The 17753-nt window shown below is 48.9% G+C and overlaps 1 long non-coding RNA gene and 1 pseudogene across 1 annotated transcript in view; one reads left to right on the forward strand and one right to left on the reverse strand.

Moving 5' to 3' along the window:
- Nucleotides 1-17753, reverse strand: part of LOC144131161 (uncharacterized) — a 279476-nt gene that overhangs the window by 196295 nt on the left and 65428 nt on the right. The gene's annotated exons all lie outside the window — the stretch shown is intronic.
- The window catches only part of LOC144113832 (uncharacterized), a 38453-nt pseudogene that overhangs the window by 20565 nt on the left and 135 nt on the right, over nt 1-17753 (forward strand).

Here is a 17753-nt window from a genome sequence, read left to right on the forward strand (position 1 = left end):
AGCTTCTGCCAGCAACCGCTCGAGCCCAACTCCGGAGCCACTCCATCGCCCCCATGAAGTCGTCGGCACGTAAGCTCGGACGCCCCAGCCTCTGATGTATAATCTTAATCATGCGTAATTATTGAATATACCTGTTTGTTTAAACTGAGCCATACGGTGTCTCTTTGCCTCTCCGTCCCGTGTGGACCTGCGCATTATGGGGGTCATCACACTGGTGTCAGAAGTGGGGTCTCAAAAGCAAATGTCCTCTGAATGCTGCGACATTCATGACTTCAAAATTGTAATCAAAAGGGAATCACGGGACTGATTGTGGGACTTTTACCCCCGTTTGAGAGGCTTGAGGCACCGGAGGGCTTGAAAAAAAAAATGTCTTTATCTGAGGGAGCTCCCACTCCACAGCCGTCGCTCGGAGCAAGCATGCTGGCATTAGGAAGCGTCATTCCGACGTTTACGGGAGATAAGACAGGGGTTCCAATCTGCGATTTCTTTTCCATGCTAGAAGAGATTGAGAAAATGGGGGGATGGTCCGATGCTCAAATGCTGGGAATGGCGAGGTGTAAGATGGCAGGAGCTGCTCATGATTTTGCATGGCAAGACGAAAAAGTAAAATCCACAAAATCATTTGCGGAATTTAAGAAGCTCGCGTTTGAGCATTTCGACACTGAACCACGTCACGTGCGGGTACAGAGGTTCCGTGACGCCGGACAGATGGTAGGGGAGGACGTGCGAACATTTGCGTCGCGGCTTCAGCGCCTAGCGCGCGATACGTTAAGCAGGGAGGAGGAAGGAGACCAGCTAAGGAAGAAATGCGCGGAGGATCTACTTAAAGAGGAAATGACCGCTTTGTTCGTGGCTGGTCTGCAAGACCCCGTGCGCCGGTTCGTGCTTTCGCACAAGCCGAGCAATTTCGACCAAGCCGTGGAGGCCGCATTGGATGAGGAACGAAATGAGGCGTTAACGACAGCCGCAGCGAGAGTAAGCGTCATAGAGAGAGCGGTGCTCAACCCTGAGGTTGCTCTCTTGACAGAGCGATTAGATCGCTTAGAACAGCTGCTATCTCAGCAGGTAGAACGCCAGGTTGAAGCGCGCGCTCAACAGCGCTCATTCGCTGGAAACCGGAGACCGCCACAAAGCTACAGGCGCGGTATGCGAGATTTTGAAGAAATCGTATGCTTCGCTTGCCAGGGTCGCGGACACATCGCCAGGTTCTGCCAAAACGTGCGCCGTGGGGAGCCACAAAGAGAAGCAGGCGAGACACACCCTAAGCAAGCCTACAGCGGGGCTCCAGATACCGAGACAAAAAACTAGTTAGTCCTCCCCAGCCTGAGGAGCGTGGGGAGGGAGCAGTGGATGATGAGGTGGTGGTAGTTTGTGTGGCCGACGAGGCATGCCCTGTTGTGCGTTGCAAGTTAAATGGTTGTTGCATGGAACTGTTGATAGATACGGGGTCAAAGGTGACATTGCTTAAGGAGAGCAGTTTTAACACGCTTCGAAGGAAGGGGGACCGCGAGGTGTTGGAAGCGTCTGGTGGTATGGCAACCAAATTTGTAGGCATAACGGGGGATCCTCTTGGCATAAGTGGACTCTACCGGTTACACTTCTCTCTCGGCGGAATTGCATTGGAGCACCCCTGCTACGTATGCCCGGACACGGTGTCTCTGCCAAACGGAGTGTCAGGTATATTAGGGCAGGATTTTTTGAGAAAAGGAAAGGTAGTAGTCTCATTCTCTGAGGAAGAGGTTAATGCGGGCGGCTCAAAAGTTCCGTTTTTGAACAGGAGAGGGGCTAAGATTCGCATCACCGATATTGACACCCGTCAAACAGTGGGATCATTGGAGAAGGTATATTCGCGGGTTGCCGTCAGGCTGGTCGATGAGGCGGTCGTCCTTCCTTGGTCGGAGCACATTTTGTACGCGTTTGTGCCTTCAGATGTAGAGAGCGGCGCCGTGGGAGTGCTTGAGCCGGTCGACTCTCTCAGCAATGGCCTGAAGGCAGCCGCGTGCCTCGTGACAGTTAATGACGCCCACAGAGTGCCCCTACGGGTGGTTAACTGTAGCCAGCAGCCACTGAGCCTTCCCAAGAACAAAACATTGGCTTTCTTCACCTCTGCGATAGAGAAACGTGAGCCCACCGATACGGTACTCGCAACTGTAGAGCATGCAAGTCCTTCGGCTGCTCCAAAGGTGTCGTTCGATCTTTCTCACGTAAAATCCAGGGAGAGGGAGGCTCTGGCTGGTTTGCTGAACGACTACTCGGAGGTATTCGCCGCGTCCAACCTGGATTTGGGCTGCTGTGGCGTTATAAAGCACAGGATAGAAACCGGCACTTCATCGCCCGTTTACCAGCGTGCGTACAGGATTCCTTACTCCCAACGTGAGGAGATGGAGCGGCAGGTGCAGGACCTGATTGATCGCGGCATTGTCGAACACTCAAAGTCACCCTGGGGAGCACCAGCACTATTGGTGGAAAAGCCAGATGGCTCGTATCGATTGGTAGTGGACTACCGCAAACTAAATGCCGTAACTCGCATCGATCCATACCCCATCCCCAATATACAGGAGACGCTTTCTCAGCTGGGCTCTGCCAGGTACTTCACGGTAGTGGACATGGCGGCGGGATTCTGGCAGATAGCAATGGATCCGGCAGATGCCGAGAAAACGGCATTCAACACGCCCTCAGGGCACTATGAATGGAAAAGAATGCCGATGGGTCTGGCCAACAGCCCTGCTATCTGGCAGAGAACCGCTGATGTTATCCTGGCAGGTCTTCTGGGGAGGCTGTGCTTCGTGTATATGGATGACATTATCATATACAGTGACAGTTTTGATAACCATTTGCGCGATATTGAGCAGGTTTTGGTGCGACTAAGAGCAGCGGGTCTCAAGCTGAAGCCCTCTAAGTGCCAATTCCTCAAAAACGAGGTGAAATACCTCGGGCACGTTGTTTCAGCTGACGGCGTGCGACCGGACCCTGAGAAACTAAGGTGTGTCTCGGATTTTCCATCCCCGACTAGCGTCCGCCAGGTCCGGCAGTTTCTCGGCCTGATCGGTTACTACCGAAGGCACATAGAGGAGTTCGCCAAGCTCGCTAAGCCGCTCACCGCCTTAACAGCCAAAAATGTCGCCTTTCGCTGGGACGAAAACGCGGAGAATGCTTTTGGGGCCCTGAAAAGGAAGCTAATGAGTGCACCGCTGTTGCGCCACCCGGATTTTAATTTGCCCTTCGTTATGGCCACAGATGCGTCAAAGTTCGCAGTTGGTGCCGTGCTATCTCAGGTTATCGAGGGCAAAGAACATCCCGTTGCTTTTGCTAGCCGACAGCTGAGCCCCACAGAGCAGAAGTACGGAGCTACGGAAAGGGAGTGCCTCGCCGTTGTCTGGGCAGTAAAGCACTTCAGATGCTACCTTTACGGCCGCAAGTTCAAGCTAGTCACAGACTGCCATCCTCTGAAATGGGTGATGAGTGTCAGGGACCCTAGCTCGCGACTCAGAAAAGCAGGGTTTTGTCCTTTTTCTCAATAGCCACTGGCGATGCCTACGTGCTTGCAGACGGCTGAATAGCATCTTCGGGAAGCACTTCAGCAACCATATTCTTAAAGGCTGCTCGTCTCGTCGGGGAAGCACGGCATGGGCGGTGGAAGGCGAGTCGCGTAGCCTCATCGGTGCTTATAGGGTGCTTTAGAACGACCTTAAAGAAAGGGTGAAGCAGTCTGCAAAATCTGCTAACAGGCCCGACAAAATATCCTTCTAAACTAATAGAAATTGGGGGTTTATTTTGACGGACTGAACAAAGTAGCGTGGACCAGCATCGGCGTGAGGGGTTCCTCCCACGGCGCATGAGCCAGGGAATTAACAAGTGTCTTGAAAGGAGGTGACAGCTATGCATTTCACGAAGCCCTGAAATTCGTTTGTAAAGATTATGAGGAGGGAGTTGGTGGAGCCATCACGTAGTTGGAGGAGGCCTCCGGCAAGTGAAAGTCCCCTCTCATGCTGCAGCGGAATAGGGCCGCCCGACATGCCATCGTAGTCGTGGAATAAGTCGGTCCGCCCAAGCACAAGGATCTGCATCGTGGTGGCACCGTGACGTCGTTCTCGACAATACGCAGAGCGTTGCTGCTGGGATCTCAGGTGTCAAAGCGCGCCACGGCCCGTTTGGTCGTGAACGCCACTCGCACGTCCTGAAAATCAATTATAGCGCCGTCTGCCTGCAGCAAGTCAATCTCCAGGGTCAAGTCTCTGGAAGACTCAGCAATTACGACAAAGTCGCCGACGTACTTGGAAACTCCGGATGCCGACTCACGCTGTGCACTTGCCCAAAGGGCAGAGTACGTAGCGCCAAACAGTGCAAATGTGGATCCCTGTACCCGGTATCAGAACCCTTTTAAGTTCTCAGGCGAATGCACTGCTCATTACTCAATAACTAGCACCGTTATCAAGAAGCGCGTTCACCTCAGCACTGATTATTTCCAGAAGCAAATCGGACGCAGCGTATCGGATACTTTCCTTGCCGGACTTCATCACGGTATCGCCAACTCGAAGGTTTCCCGATGGAGGATCTTGGCTTGTCCCGATGTCAGCGGCCTTGCCTCTAGAGGTCGCGGGTGTGTTTTCAAAGCGGGAGATCGAGAAGCCATGGCCTGCGGAGCTGTTCGGGCGGCCGGGCTTAGCGAACGTAACGGAGTGGTGAAGGCAAGCAGGACACGAGGAGCCCGGAGTAGACAGGGTTTTAGCGCGACCAGAGATGCTGTTCAGCCTCACGTGGCCGCTTGCCGTTCCAGGGAAAGGAACAGGGTGCGCCGGGTCGTAAACAGCGAAGGTGACCGGCCTCCTCCAATTGGTACCAATGGGGTCTGCGTTTCTGTCTGCGCGACAAATCAGTTCTAAGGTGTCGTGAAACACCGGGAGCAGGTGCGTGATAGGGAACGATTGGCCTCATGGCAGGCGTCCGGTTAGTAGGACCATAGCCAGGCGTCTGACGTGCAACAGTGTCGAGTCTGTCGACCAGCGGCGGCTCATCGGGAACAGGTTGTTCTTGTGCAGCCTGGCGCACTTTGTCCTTGACACGGAGCAAGATTATATAGGAGATGAAACTCCCATTAGGAGGTGAAACTCCCGTCAGCGCAGGCAAGCGCAGGCGACCAGATAAAGTCACAATTCTATGCGACGACGGGGTCGCATGCAGTGGCGGCGCCATGCGGCGCCTCGTAGGAGCAGCAGAGAAAAAAATAAAAAAAAATACATCCCCCGGGCAGGCGGCACCGGCGGCGTGCGCTCAGAGCAGACGACGAACAGACCACACGGGCATTTGCTTCAGCGGGCACGCCGTTACGTTGAATTTCAGTAGTTTCTTTCCAGGCCGCCAGGCGCCGCCAGCAGGATAGTGGCGCCGCGGGCTTGTGATCTTTTCTGGTCGCCGCAGACGGGGGAGTTTCCACTCCCATATAGTCCTCCTCCGTGGTCCTTGACGACTTTGGCCAGATATGCACGAAGCAGAACTTGGGGCAGACGGAACCGTTGGAGTTCCTCCCGAACAATGGACCGAATAAGTTCGCGCAAGCCGCCTAGGCGCGAAGCTGGTGACATCCTGATTGTAGTGCAGGGCCTGTCGTTGGAGCGTTGTCTCCATGGTGGTCGCCTCCGTGAGGAATTCCGCAACAGTGCGCGATGGGCTGCGCACGGGGCCCGTGAAGAACTCCTGCTTATCTGATCCGCGCACAAGGTTTCGAAGATTCTCTGTCGTGTTAGGGTCGTCGCGCTAGAAAAGACGAGCCATGTCTTCAAAGTACATGCGCGCACTTTTGCTTGTCCGCTGGATCCTGAAGGGCAGTGCAGATTCAGTTATCTCCCGGCGAGCGGCGTTAGGGAAGGTGCATGGCCAGGAGATTGCGGCAAAACGTTGTCCTTCGTGCATTTCAGGCCACATCCGGGCACTCTTCAAGCACAAAGTAAACTTTATTGAGCTTACACTCGCCACTCCAGCCGCTGCAGCGGGCAACCCGTTCGAAGGTCTCCAGCCATGTTCAGCGTCTTCAAACACGTCGCCGTGAAAAGATGGTGGTGTTCGAGGCGGGTGGCAGAGAACAGTGCTCGGAGCTGTGGTATCAGTGGTAAAGTCAGTTGGACTCAACAGCCAAGGCAGCGTCGTCCTTGTGGGGGCGGGAAGGGGACCGAATACAGGATATTCTCCGCGGAGGCGGCGCCTGGGTCTCTGGTCCGTGTTGAATGCTGCAAGGTGTGCGAAGGTAGGGAACCGTACACAGCACTACTCTACCAGAACGTAATTACGTAGAGGAAAAAATACGAATCACTTAAACAGACAAAACTGTGGAGTACCCCAGAAGTCATTGTTGTTATTGCTACCTGAAGGAATAAGTGGCGCGTAGCCACTTATTCCTTAAGGTAGCAATAACAACAATAGCCACTGCGGGGGATTGGCCAAGACACAGGCGGCGAATAGATGCTCAAAAATGTTAAAAGAAGGATTTGCAGATTGTGATCCAAGGTTTTCTTGTAATACAAGAATGCAATAAATATCAACAGCTTCGTCTCGCCATGTCAGCGATTTATTTATCCGCCCATCTGTCCGCACCACTAGAGAACTCTCGAAAATAAAACATGAATTAGTCGCACCCACCACAGGAAGCGTATATGCTGTCTCCGCAACGTAACTCTGCTCGTATTTTCACTTGCAAAACTGTGTTGTCTGCGATGAGCGCAGAAAAGGAATGGCTTCAACGCAGAAAAAAAAAATAAAACGAACCTAAGAGACACAGGGTTGACGCCGCATGAACCACGAAAAAGTTAGTTAGCCGTATCGGAAAAAGCAGAAAAAGTTGTCAAGAAAAAAAAAGAACAATGACAAAAAAATGCTCATCCACTTTCTTCTTTCGTCTATTGCGGCCTCTTGCCTATATAACGAAAATAAGTTATTTAAGGCAACATTTCTTGCAAAACCCTTCCTTTTCGCACTTCCTACTGCGAGGTTTGGGGAAGACAGGAACACTAAAACTAAGTTAATACAAAAGATATTGCGGAGTAGAGTCTTTTGGGCTATGTATGACTCGCAACACGTTTCTCCTTGTTTTATTACCGTATCTTTACATGCGAAAGCTGGATTGATTGTAAAACATTTTATTCGCCGGGAAGAGCTTGGCAAGAGGTCGCGTTAAGTGGTCGAGAGTACATAGCCCTCGACGACTTTGTCAGCCCACTCCACCGCCAAAACTTGCGTTCTGGGGTCAGAGCTAGCCAGCACGGTCTCCCACCGCTCGAGAGAAGGAGCTGTAACGAGATCACCCGGAGGTGGCTCTATTTTGCAGTCCCACAGGATGTGATCGTAGGTAGCACGTTGGCCACAGTGTTTGCAGTTTGGGTTGTAAAGATCTGGATAAATGTGCGCGAGGAGTGATGGGGTGCGTATCGATCTCGTCTGTAGACGACGCCACGTAACCTCTTGTTCTTTAGTAAGTGTTTTGTCTGGAGGGGGGAAAATTCTCCTCTCTAGTTTAAAATGATTGGTGAGATCATGATATGTGATCATTGAGTCCTTCGTGAAATTCAGGGAGCCAGACTCATCCACTGCCCGGTCGACGAAACCTCGGGCTTTATTGTGGGCTGCCTCGTTCCCCGGATTCCCCGAATGGGCTGGGACCCATATCAATTCGGAATAATTTGGTGAGAATTTGGTTGCGTTAAGGATTCTAAGGGAGGTGTTTGTAATTCGCCCTTTAGCGAAATTATTGATACCCATTTTGGAATCGCTGAGGATGATGCTCCCTTGGGTATGTGCTAGGGCGAGGGCTATAGCCGCCTCTTCTGCCGTTTCAGAGGATTTCGTTTTGATTGTCGCCGAGACGATGTGGTCACCATTCTCGTTCACAACCACAACTGCAAAGGCATTGGTATTTTTGTATTCTGCCGCATCTACATAAAGTGTTGCAGCGCACTGTCTGTATTTCTTATGTAAGGCTTTGGCTCGTGCTTGTCTTCTACCCTCATGGTGTAAGGGGTGCATGTTTTTGGGGAGTGGTTTGATTAGTAGGGCCGTCCTATAGGCGCGGGGTAAGTCTACTTTAGCATCGTTATTCGTAGGTTGAAAGTTAATTCGAGCCTGGTAAGAATACTCCTGCCAGTTCTGGAATTGGCTAATCGCGCTGTTTGAGCCATTAAATGGGCTTCTTTCAGTTCATTGTAGGTGTTATGTTTTCCTAACCTCATAAGCCTTTCGGTTGAGGCATTTAGTGGGAGTCCTAACGCAGCCTTATAGGCCTGCCGTATCATGCTATCCAATTTGTCCTTTTCTGCTTTCGAAAATTTCAGATAAGGGGTGGCATAGAGTATCCTGCTCAGCGCAAAGGCCTGCACTAGGCGGCATAAATCTCTTTCCCTCACCCCTTGTCTGCGGTTAGCTATGCGGCGGAGTAATCGCACCGTCGCTTCTACCGTGCGTTTTAGCTTAGTGAGTGTGTCAGTATTTTTTCCATTTGTTTGTAAATACAACCCCAGTATTCTCATGGTCTGTACCTCTTTGACAGATCGTCCATTAACATAGACGTTTATTTGCGGGGGGGATGTCGTGGTACGCCTACCTCTTTGTTTACGACGGATCACGAAGAGTTCAGATTTTTGCTCAGAACAAGTGAGGCCGGAATCCCATGCGCATGCCTCGATGATGTCCACTGCTGCTTGGAGTGTGTCTTCTATGTAGCCTTCGCATCCTTTGGTTACCCAAAGTGTGATGTCATCTGCATAGAACGTGTGATGTAGGTCTGGTATTTGTGCCAGTTTGGGGGGAATTTTGATGAGGGAGAGGTTAAAAAGGAAAGGGGACAGGACGGAGCCCTGTGGCGTTCCTTTACTTCCTAGTTTGATTGGGGCAGACTCTATTGTTCCGACCGTTATCACTGCTGTTCTGTTAGTGAGGAAGGATCGGATGTAGTTGTACGTCCTTTCTCCGGGGTTGATTTCTGACAAGTTTGTCGAGGTGTCCAACGATATATGAGACAGGAAATAATAATAATAATAATAAAAATAATAATAATAATAATAATAATAATAATTGGTTTTAGGGGGAAGAAAATGGCTCAGTATCTGTCTCATATATCGTTTGACGCCTGAACCGCGCCGAGACAGATACTGCGCCATACCGCGCTATGTGCTTTACCCCAAAACCAATTATTATTATTATTATTAATGGGTGCCATGACGTGGAAAAGCAGGTTCGCTGCAAAGAAAAAATAGGCTGCGGCTGAGCTCAGCTAACCCTAGTAATGCAACAGAAAGCAAGGATTACACGTGAAGTCCCTTCCTAAGGTTTTCGTGGCCGAAGAACAGCCTGGCACACAGATGGACCACGTGGATCGTTGTGCATTCCGCACTGGGAGAACTCACTTTCAGCGGCTCGCGAGTCTCCGCCTCGGCTGCTAACAAGGCTCGTCGCTGTCTTCCACCGGCGTCATTCACTCGCAGTCGAGCCAGGCGACGCTCCCGCCCTTCGTTGCTTTCGGCTGGCCGTTTAGCGCATTTGCGCTCCTTATAGATCGCTAAATACCTCGAACGGTTGGCGACGTCGACCGGGTGATCAGACTCGGCCCGACGTGATCCAATTTTCGGAGCAGTTCATAAATAAAAAGAAGTTTATGAATACAGGTTGGCTAGCCATGGCTACATATGCTTATTGAATACAAAAAGTGAGTTTATTTGACCGCTAGGCCAGATATCAATGCGTGAAAAAGGGTACGCGAGCCCATAATATATACGGCCGAGGGAATTAGTTACAAAACCAACTAGCGGCGAACATAGACACGAGAACTTAAGCTCGTGTTCATGCACAAACAAATAGCTGAACCCTATTGCGGGAACTATACGACCGCGATTGGAGCCGGTGCTTACTTGATTAGGAACCGCTGGCTAAAGCATTCAGCGCACAAAAAATCAGTGGTTCAGTAAGAGGCTTCTGCTGAACAAATTCAACATATAAGTGGAACCTTTGCTTGCTATCAATGCTAATTGTGTACTGGCGGCGTTGCATCGAAGTTTTAATCAATGCCAAATTAGGATCTGAGATTTAGACGAAGCGGATATATTTTTACTCTTCATTTTGCTTTACCATGTTGACAACCAACGGGAAAAAGCCGCTGTGGTGGTAGTAGTGGTTTTAATAAAAATAATAGTAAAAAGGAAGGAAAAAATTTTTGCTAGCCCCGGCATCTGCCATCAATACTGAAGCACCTGAACTGGGGCAGCGGGAATAAAGGACAGCAGGCAGAATGAAGAAATGAAATGAAAGAGGTGAGGGGACAGGAAGAGAGGATAGGGGGAGAAGTAATATGTACAAACTATTTACACAAGAAGAAATGTGTTCAGGTTGTGCGCGTGATTAGTTCATATTAGAGGAATTAAATCACACACGTGCACAGCACTGTGTTGGTTACAACTGGAGTGGGGCGTCCAGTTATTAATCGTTCAAGGTAGAACTCGCGGAGCGTTCGGTCACTGCGTGTAACTACCTGACGGAGAACAGACGGGACGTCAAGCCCGTGTGTTCGAGGAATGCACAGAGGCTCACCAAAGTTCGCTCACGAGTGCGCGCACTGCCCTGCGGCCAGATAGCATCTTGATGGAGAACAACCATCAGAATATTAGGCATGTGGATTCAATCCAACCAAAGGTGCACGCAGGCGCTCAGACCAATACAGAACTCGGCGACACAGGTCGCCCGCATGATAACCAGGGTCTCTAGGAAAACACGGCATGCGGGCGAGCGACACGCTAAAGCTTCTAAAGAGCCTAGTGGTTAGCCGAATTACATACAGCATACCGTACTACAATTGCAACAAAGCATAAATAAAGCTAGCGGACACGATACTTAGGAGAGCATACAAAACAGCGCTACACCTACCGCAATCAACCTCGACGGAGAAGATAATGGCTCTTGGTCTGCATAACACCTTTGAGGAGCTAAGGGAGGCCCAACTCGTAGCTCAGCTCCAGAGGCTAAAAAAGACCAAAAAGGGACAGAGCTGCTCAAAAGATGCGGCTACGAGGGTGCATTGTCAGATAAAAAGATCGAAACGAATACCCGATGAACTGCGGCAAACAATTAGGGTAACACCAGTTCCCAAAATGTGGGTCCGAACCTGCACAAAGGGCGACGGGAGGCTAGGGCACAGTATGTGCAACAGAACTTAGCCAATATAGAGAACATTACGTACACGGATGCGGCTGCATACGGAAGAACTAGACAACACAACAGAAATAGAGCGGTTGCAACGGCAATTAACCATGAGCTCAAAAAAATAGCCAGCGCAACTATCACGGATGGCACGATTATAGTGCCTAGAATATCCTACTAGCGTGTCGAGCGGAGCGCTCTCCCAATGGAAGAGGGTGGCAGCGCGCGCGATGCATTCCAACTTTGTGCGCGAGGAGCCCTGCTCGTCGTAAAGGTGCCGTCGCTGGCGGACATGCCGCAGTCGCTGCAGTTGCATTGGTCGTGCGTGGTGTAGATTATACCATTTGGTCACATCTAAGCTTTTTTTTTCTGTTGTTTTGTCCGTGCTGTTCCAGGTGAGGGAAAACCACACCGACTAATTATGGTAAAGTCGAAGCACCAAGGCCGGGAAAAAACATGTTTCGTGCCGCTCTGTCGGAGTGGCTACCGGTCGAATCCGGGCAAGGCTTCCATGTTCCGTGTGTTGTCGGACCCAACACGGCTTGCGGAGTGGGAGCGGCTGATCAAAACACAGGACCGCAAGTTGACTCCAGCATGTGTTGTCTGTGAGAAACATTTTGGAGTCTGCCACATCGAGAGACGGTGAACGGTGTCGTCAACAAGCTCGCCAGGGATAGACCACGTCTCATGCTCGATTTCATGCCAGCAGTATTCGACAACTATCCGAAATACGTTCTGCTTAAGGAGACATCGAAAAGAAAAGTGAGGAACCTGTGTGACCAACCTGCCGCTAAAGCGCAAACGCGCAGTGCCAGTGCAGGCGTCAGCCATGGACCGTCAAGCGCGCTCGACGATGTTTCCGACTAGCCGGCAGCAACAGAGCAGCCGAATGAGAACTCATGCCCGCAGCAGCAGATGGGTTGTATTGCTATTGAAGATCAGCATCCGTTGGACTCAGTTTGTATCCCTGCAACCTAGACCAAAATATCTGAAGCACCTGCTGGCTCTGTAGCTAGCTATACGCACGTTATGGAGCCGAGAAAAACAACTTTGCCACTTTGTAATAGAAAGGATGGTAACATTTGGAAGCTTGATGCCAGAACGCAGCCTTGTGGTCGCTACAGTGTATTTTCTCGAAAAACAACAAAGCAAGTACATGCTTACAACAAGCTCTGATTTTGATCTGTTTTTACTGTATTCCAGATTTGTAAATAAGAATCAAAGGTACAATCACCATTTTCTTTTCTTCCGTTACAAAGGGAAGCACAAGCTCATACACACCTGCACAAGTTGTATGAAGCAAGCTTTGATTTGCAAATAAAACACATCAGCATATAGTGAGACCTATTCCAACTGCTTGTGTTGATCTCGCATATGCGATCTTTCTAGACGGAACCCGTGGTGGGAAAGAGCGAGAGTGTCCTCCTTTTCTTTTACCTATATGCGGCGTCATTCCGGGCTAGATGTTCTGCTCGCCATTGAGAATGAGGGCCACGACTCGGTCTTTCCACCTAGACAGAGCTAGCCGAGCGCTCATTCAGCATGAAGGTGTTTACGATATCCTTCACCCGCGATCGCGATGCGTGGATCGCAACCGACTGGCCTCTAGTCGATTAAAATCTCTATTGGAAGTTTCCATGTAGCAACAAATCATGAGTCCGGACCATACTCCATCGTTCAATCACAACAACGTAATGCGGCCAATGCATCAACTTTCGTTGCTTATTTTCAAGTTGGGTACCTCGCTGAACATTAGGCAGTCAATATGACTTCTGCTTAACTGTACGAACACACTGGCTGCAAAGCACGCGCGGCACGCCGCCGGTGGCAAGAACGCCGCGCGGCAGAGAGGCCACATTGGTTGTGCGCGCGACGGCCGCCGCGGAGTCACGTGACAGCGCTGATCTCGCCTTGTCTCGAACTGCGCGAGCATAGGCGCGATTTCGCGGTTTTCGCGCGCTTTTTCCTTGCTCGGTAAACAGACTCACATACCAGCTCCTCGTCCCTCGTCATGTACCGCGCTGATCGCGTTGACTTCTGCAATGGCAGGTGCAGACGACGATGTTCTGACGACGATGAGCGTTTTGTCATTGTGTGTTCCCTGCTGTTGCGACGGCGGCGCGCGCAAAAGGCACGCAGACGAAGGTTTTGGGTGCACCCCTGCTGGCGCTACCGAGACGTTGTAGGGCAAGCGAATGCTTTGCTTCCCCGGCTGCGCGCCCGAAATGAAGGCTTCTTCCGAGAGTGAGTGATTACAACCTTTTTAAACGCGTAGTGTGCCGCGTGTGTGACGTGATAGTGATGTTGTCTTTGATTCTTGATTATAGCTTCCTTCGGATGCCGCCGAGCCCGTTCGACACACTGCTCCACCTAGTTCGGCCTGTGATTTAGCGGCAGGACACTCTGTTCAGGCGGTCGATATCTGCACACGATCGACTTGCCATGACAGTAAGGTAAGTCCGAAAGTCCGTGACCCGGTACTGTCCCGTCACAGTGCCTGATCAGCAGTCCCTCGGAAAATATTGTGTAAAACATACCGCATGAGCACTGTGATGCAACTCACCCCCTCCTCCTCATTTATCCTTTGAGACGTATGTGATGAGCATACGCTTTTCAGATTTCTCGCAAACGGCGACACAATGAGAAGTTTGCCGTTCAACTTCCTGACAGGACGATCAACGGCTGGAATTATCGTAAGGCAAACTTGTGCTGCATTATGGTAAATACTTCAGCCAATCTATGTAAGATTTCCACCAAGAGCTCGAGAATGGAAAAAAAGTAAGTGCACTGCAGTCCGTTTTGTTACTGCGGAGAGGGTTTATAGTGTTGACAAGCGTCCAGCTTGCCATTCTTTACCTCATTTGTAATGCCACTGACTTTCCCAAAGCCCCCTGCGTACCGACTTTTCAAATGTGTTTAACTCCTGCATCTCATAACGCATAAGACAACTAAAGGTTGCCTTATGCATTACTATGGTATTGTTTTGTCACAGTCTCATACTATATTGCCTCCCGATCACTCTTTCAGATTGCCACGGACATGCTTGTCGAGAGGAATTTTCCCAACTGCATTGGATGTATTGATGGAAAGCATGTGAACATTGAATGTCCTGCAAATTCAGGGTCACGAAACTTGAATTACAAGAAGTCATTCAGCACAGTCCTCATGGCAACATGTGATGCACATTATAGGTATGGTGCATTCATGGCAGAACATAACTTTTGTTAAACTACTCCTTAATGGTGCATTTTTCTTGTGAATCATGAAAACAGTGTATTATATTCATTGAAAGAGAGTGCTATTGTATGCACTGAAAGAAAAGAGAACAGTTCAGTGGTGTAAGTTACATGACGAATTAAGGAGCAAGCGTAGACAGGTGTATGATTGCAATGGTTTTCTCATGCAGGTTGACAGTAAACATATTTGGTTTTGCACAAATAGCAGCAGATGTTAAAATGGTAATCTCTGAATTGTGATTATGTGTGGCATGTATATTTAGTAAAACTATAATGCAGCACAGAAATGACTTTACCAGACTTGAACGCAGTAGTGACTTCAGAAGGAGCAAGGAGAAAGTCATGTGCTACATCAGATGCTAAATGGGCTACACTGAAACTTCTTGCTTTATTTCAAATTTGTGTATGTGGTCGTTGGCCACTACGGGGGAGAAAGCGATGGAAGAGTTTTGTTAAGAACGAAGTTGATGCACATATTGGGCGAGTGCAGATTTGGGATCCCCCCAGCAGCAACAGTGGGCTCAGCGGGACTGATACCATAGTTGATGGTGGGCGACGAGGCCTTTCCATTGAAGCCTTACCTCATGCGGCCTTATCCTCGACGTGGCAAGTTGTTTCAATTACTTTTAACGCTGACATCTTCCTCTGATTGCCGAGATGAAATATCAATGCAGCTGTACTGTGTTTGCTGCAATTTTAATGCCCTGACCTTTTGTTTTCTCTAGCTCTTCTTGCCTACAGGGTCAGCCAGTACAGCGAGTACTTGAAGAGGGCAGTGTTTAATTACCGGCTGAGTCGTGCAAGGAGGCTCATAGAAAACACTTTTGGTATCCTGGCTAGTAGGTGGCGAATACTGAAGAGACCCTTTCGAGCATCAGAAGAAACCACTGAGAACATTGTAAGGGCATGTGTGGCGCTCCACAATTTTCTAATGAAAGATTCAGTGTTTTCAAGGACAACGTACAACCATCCTGGATTTGTTGACCATGAAGACTGGGAGGGAAATGTCACAAATGGGGCATGGAGGAACGACAGTAGTGCCCTTCCTGGATGGACAGACAAGGGGTACCACTCTGCTCGGTAATTATTATTTCCTTGACGGCATGAAATCAATAATAGTTTGCATTTCCTGCTTTATATACATTAAAGCATTTGAAGCTCATCAATAACAAACAGCGAAACCTTCAAAACATTTGATTTAACTTGATCATTTAACACATGACATAAGATCTTGTTCATTAGAGTTTGCGTTAAGACTTGTAGCAGTGCAAAAATGCATGCGTATTGCATGTTTTCAACAAAGTCAGTGGGTACAGCTAACGACGAGGAGTAAAACACGCCCATTAGAACTGTGACCTAAGTCAGACATGCAGAATAACATGAAGGAAAAGTTGGAACATCTCGTGCATTTGTGAGTTACAGGGCTGCATTGGAAATAAGGGATAGACTGGCATCCTACTTCATGAGTGACGGTCAGGTGCCATGGCAGGAATGTGTCGTGACCCGTGCAGGACGCCAGGTAATTTCCGATAACAGGCAGCTACTTGTCAGCATGCACAAATACTATCATGTCAAAAGAAAGCCGAAATTGCTTGCTTTCATAAAAAAATATTATGGATTGCTTGCACTTTACATTTCATTTATTCATACTGCTCCATTTCGGCTTCATACAGCAGCTTGTGGATTTGGAATGTTACCTCACATCTTTTTTTTTGTGTGGTAGCATCCTCAGCTTAGCAGCTATCCAGTTTGCTGCCTCTTGACTCATTTTTCGGTGCAGGCATTTCATTTTTTTTAGTTCTAACAGCATAGCTGAGCAGCTCCCCAAGACATCTTTCACCGCATCGTCGAAGCTGTCAGACTGCCTTCTTTTGGTCCTGCATATAAATATATCCGCACAATGTTTTCTTGCAATCACTGATTATCATTAAAATACTGCAGGAAATGTGAACCATGCCAGTACCGAGAGGAAGGTCCATTGGATGCTCGCCTTTTGGCAGACCTGCAGGACAGGCCACATCATTCGACTCAAGAAATGCACTGAAAAAGTATGTCTGCATCCAATAAAAGAAAGTGCGCACAGCTTTCTTACCCTGGATCTGGGACAGCGGCTCCTGCTTGTGAAGTTGACAACCTGCCTCGAAAAAATGTTTGTTATGGTGTCATATCCGACACAAGAAAGTGAACACTAACTTACTCTGAAGAGCCAGCAGCAGATGCCGCACCTTATGATGTGCTGGGGAGCCTATAGAAAAAATAAAGATGCTGCAATTTACGCCGTGCAAAAAACATGTTGTCAACTTGCATAGCTATGAAAAGGAGCAAGACACATCACACTAGCACCCGAAAGCTTGGTTTCACACCTTGTTGCAGTTTTTAGACGTGCAGTCATTAAACAGAACACTTAAGTTTTTCCCCGTACATTGCAATGCAGTGCTGAGTGTGTGATTCACTTGAAACTGCAGACCAGTGGCGAGTCATGACAGCAACTAAGCCAAGATCTTTATGCACATAAAACTAATCCATTTCTATGGTAGTGCAGCATAACACTGCATAATAGAGTAGACGCACTCTTAAACTTGAAAGGCTGGTGAAAAGGATGTATTGATATGGAACCTGTGATGCACCACAGCTAGGAAAACTGAAAATCACCACCCACCTCAAATCGTCCTCATCGGTAAAGTCATTGGGGCTGTCAGAGCACCTGCATTATATAAAGACATGGGATGTTGCTACTATTGGTGGATAATGACACCACAATCAGTACAGCTTACATTTCTTGAAAAAACGCAGCAGCCGGGCTTAATATACAGCTGCACAGGTGAATGAAATGACAATGCTGCACATAAACTGTTTCACTACAGTAACCGTTATGGTAAGCAAACAATGAGGTGCACACCTGGCCACCTGTCTCGGACTGGAAGGGCTGTTGGATGACAGTGGAGATGTCAGAATGGAGCTGCACAAAAGCACAGATGCATAACAAGTTAAATCATTTGAAGCTTTACAAACTGAAGTTACACTTATGGAAAGAAGACTTAACGTACATGTCTTCTTCTGGGGGCACATTTGATGAAGACCTGAAATGTAAAATTTGAGGTGTTTTGATGCAAAGCCTGCAGATTTCTTGCCAGGAAAAAGGTAATGGGAAAATACCAATAGCGAAGCTATCAGCGCAGCTGAAGATAAAATAAATTCTTAAAAACACAGACGCTTGGGCAGTCAAAACAGGTAAAAAGGTATTAAACACGAAGAAAGCGGCTTAAAAAAGAATGGTAGGACAGATGACAGTAGTGAAGTTATCAATGCAAGGCTTGAGTTGGCGCAGATGGCTACGCAACTATG

The sequence above is a fragment of the Amblyomma americanum genome, chromosome 1, assembly GCF_052857255.1.
Source record: "Amblyomma americanum isolate KBUSLIRL-KWMA chromosome 1, ASM5285725v1, whole genome shotgun sequence".
NCBI classification, from domain to species: domain Eukaryota; kingdom Metazoa; phylum Arthropoda; class Arachnida; order Ixodida; family Ixodidae; genus Amblyomma; species Amblyomma americanum.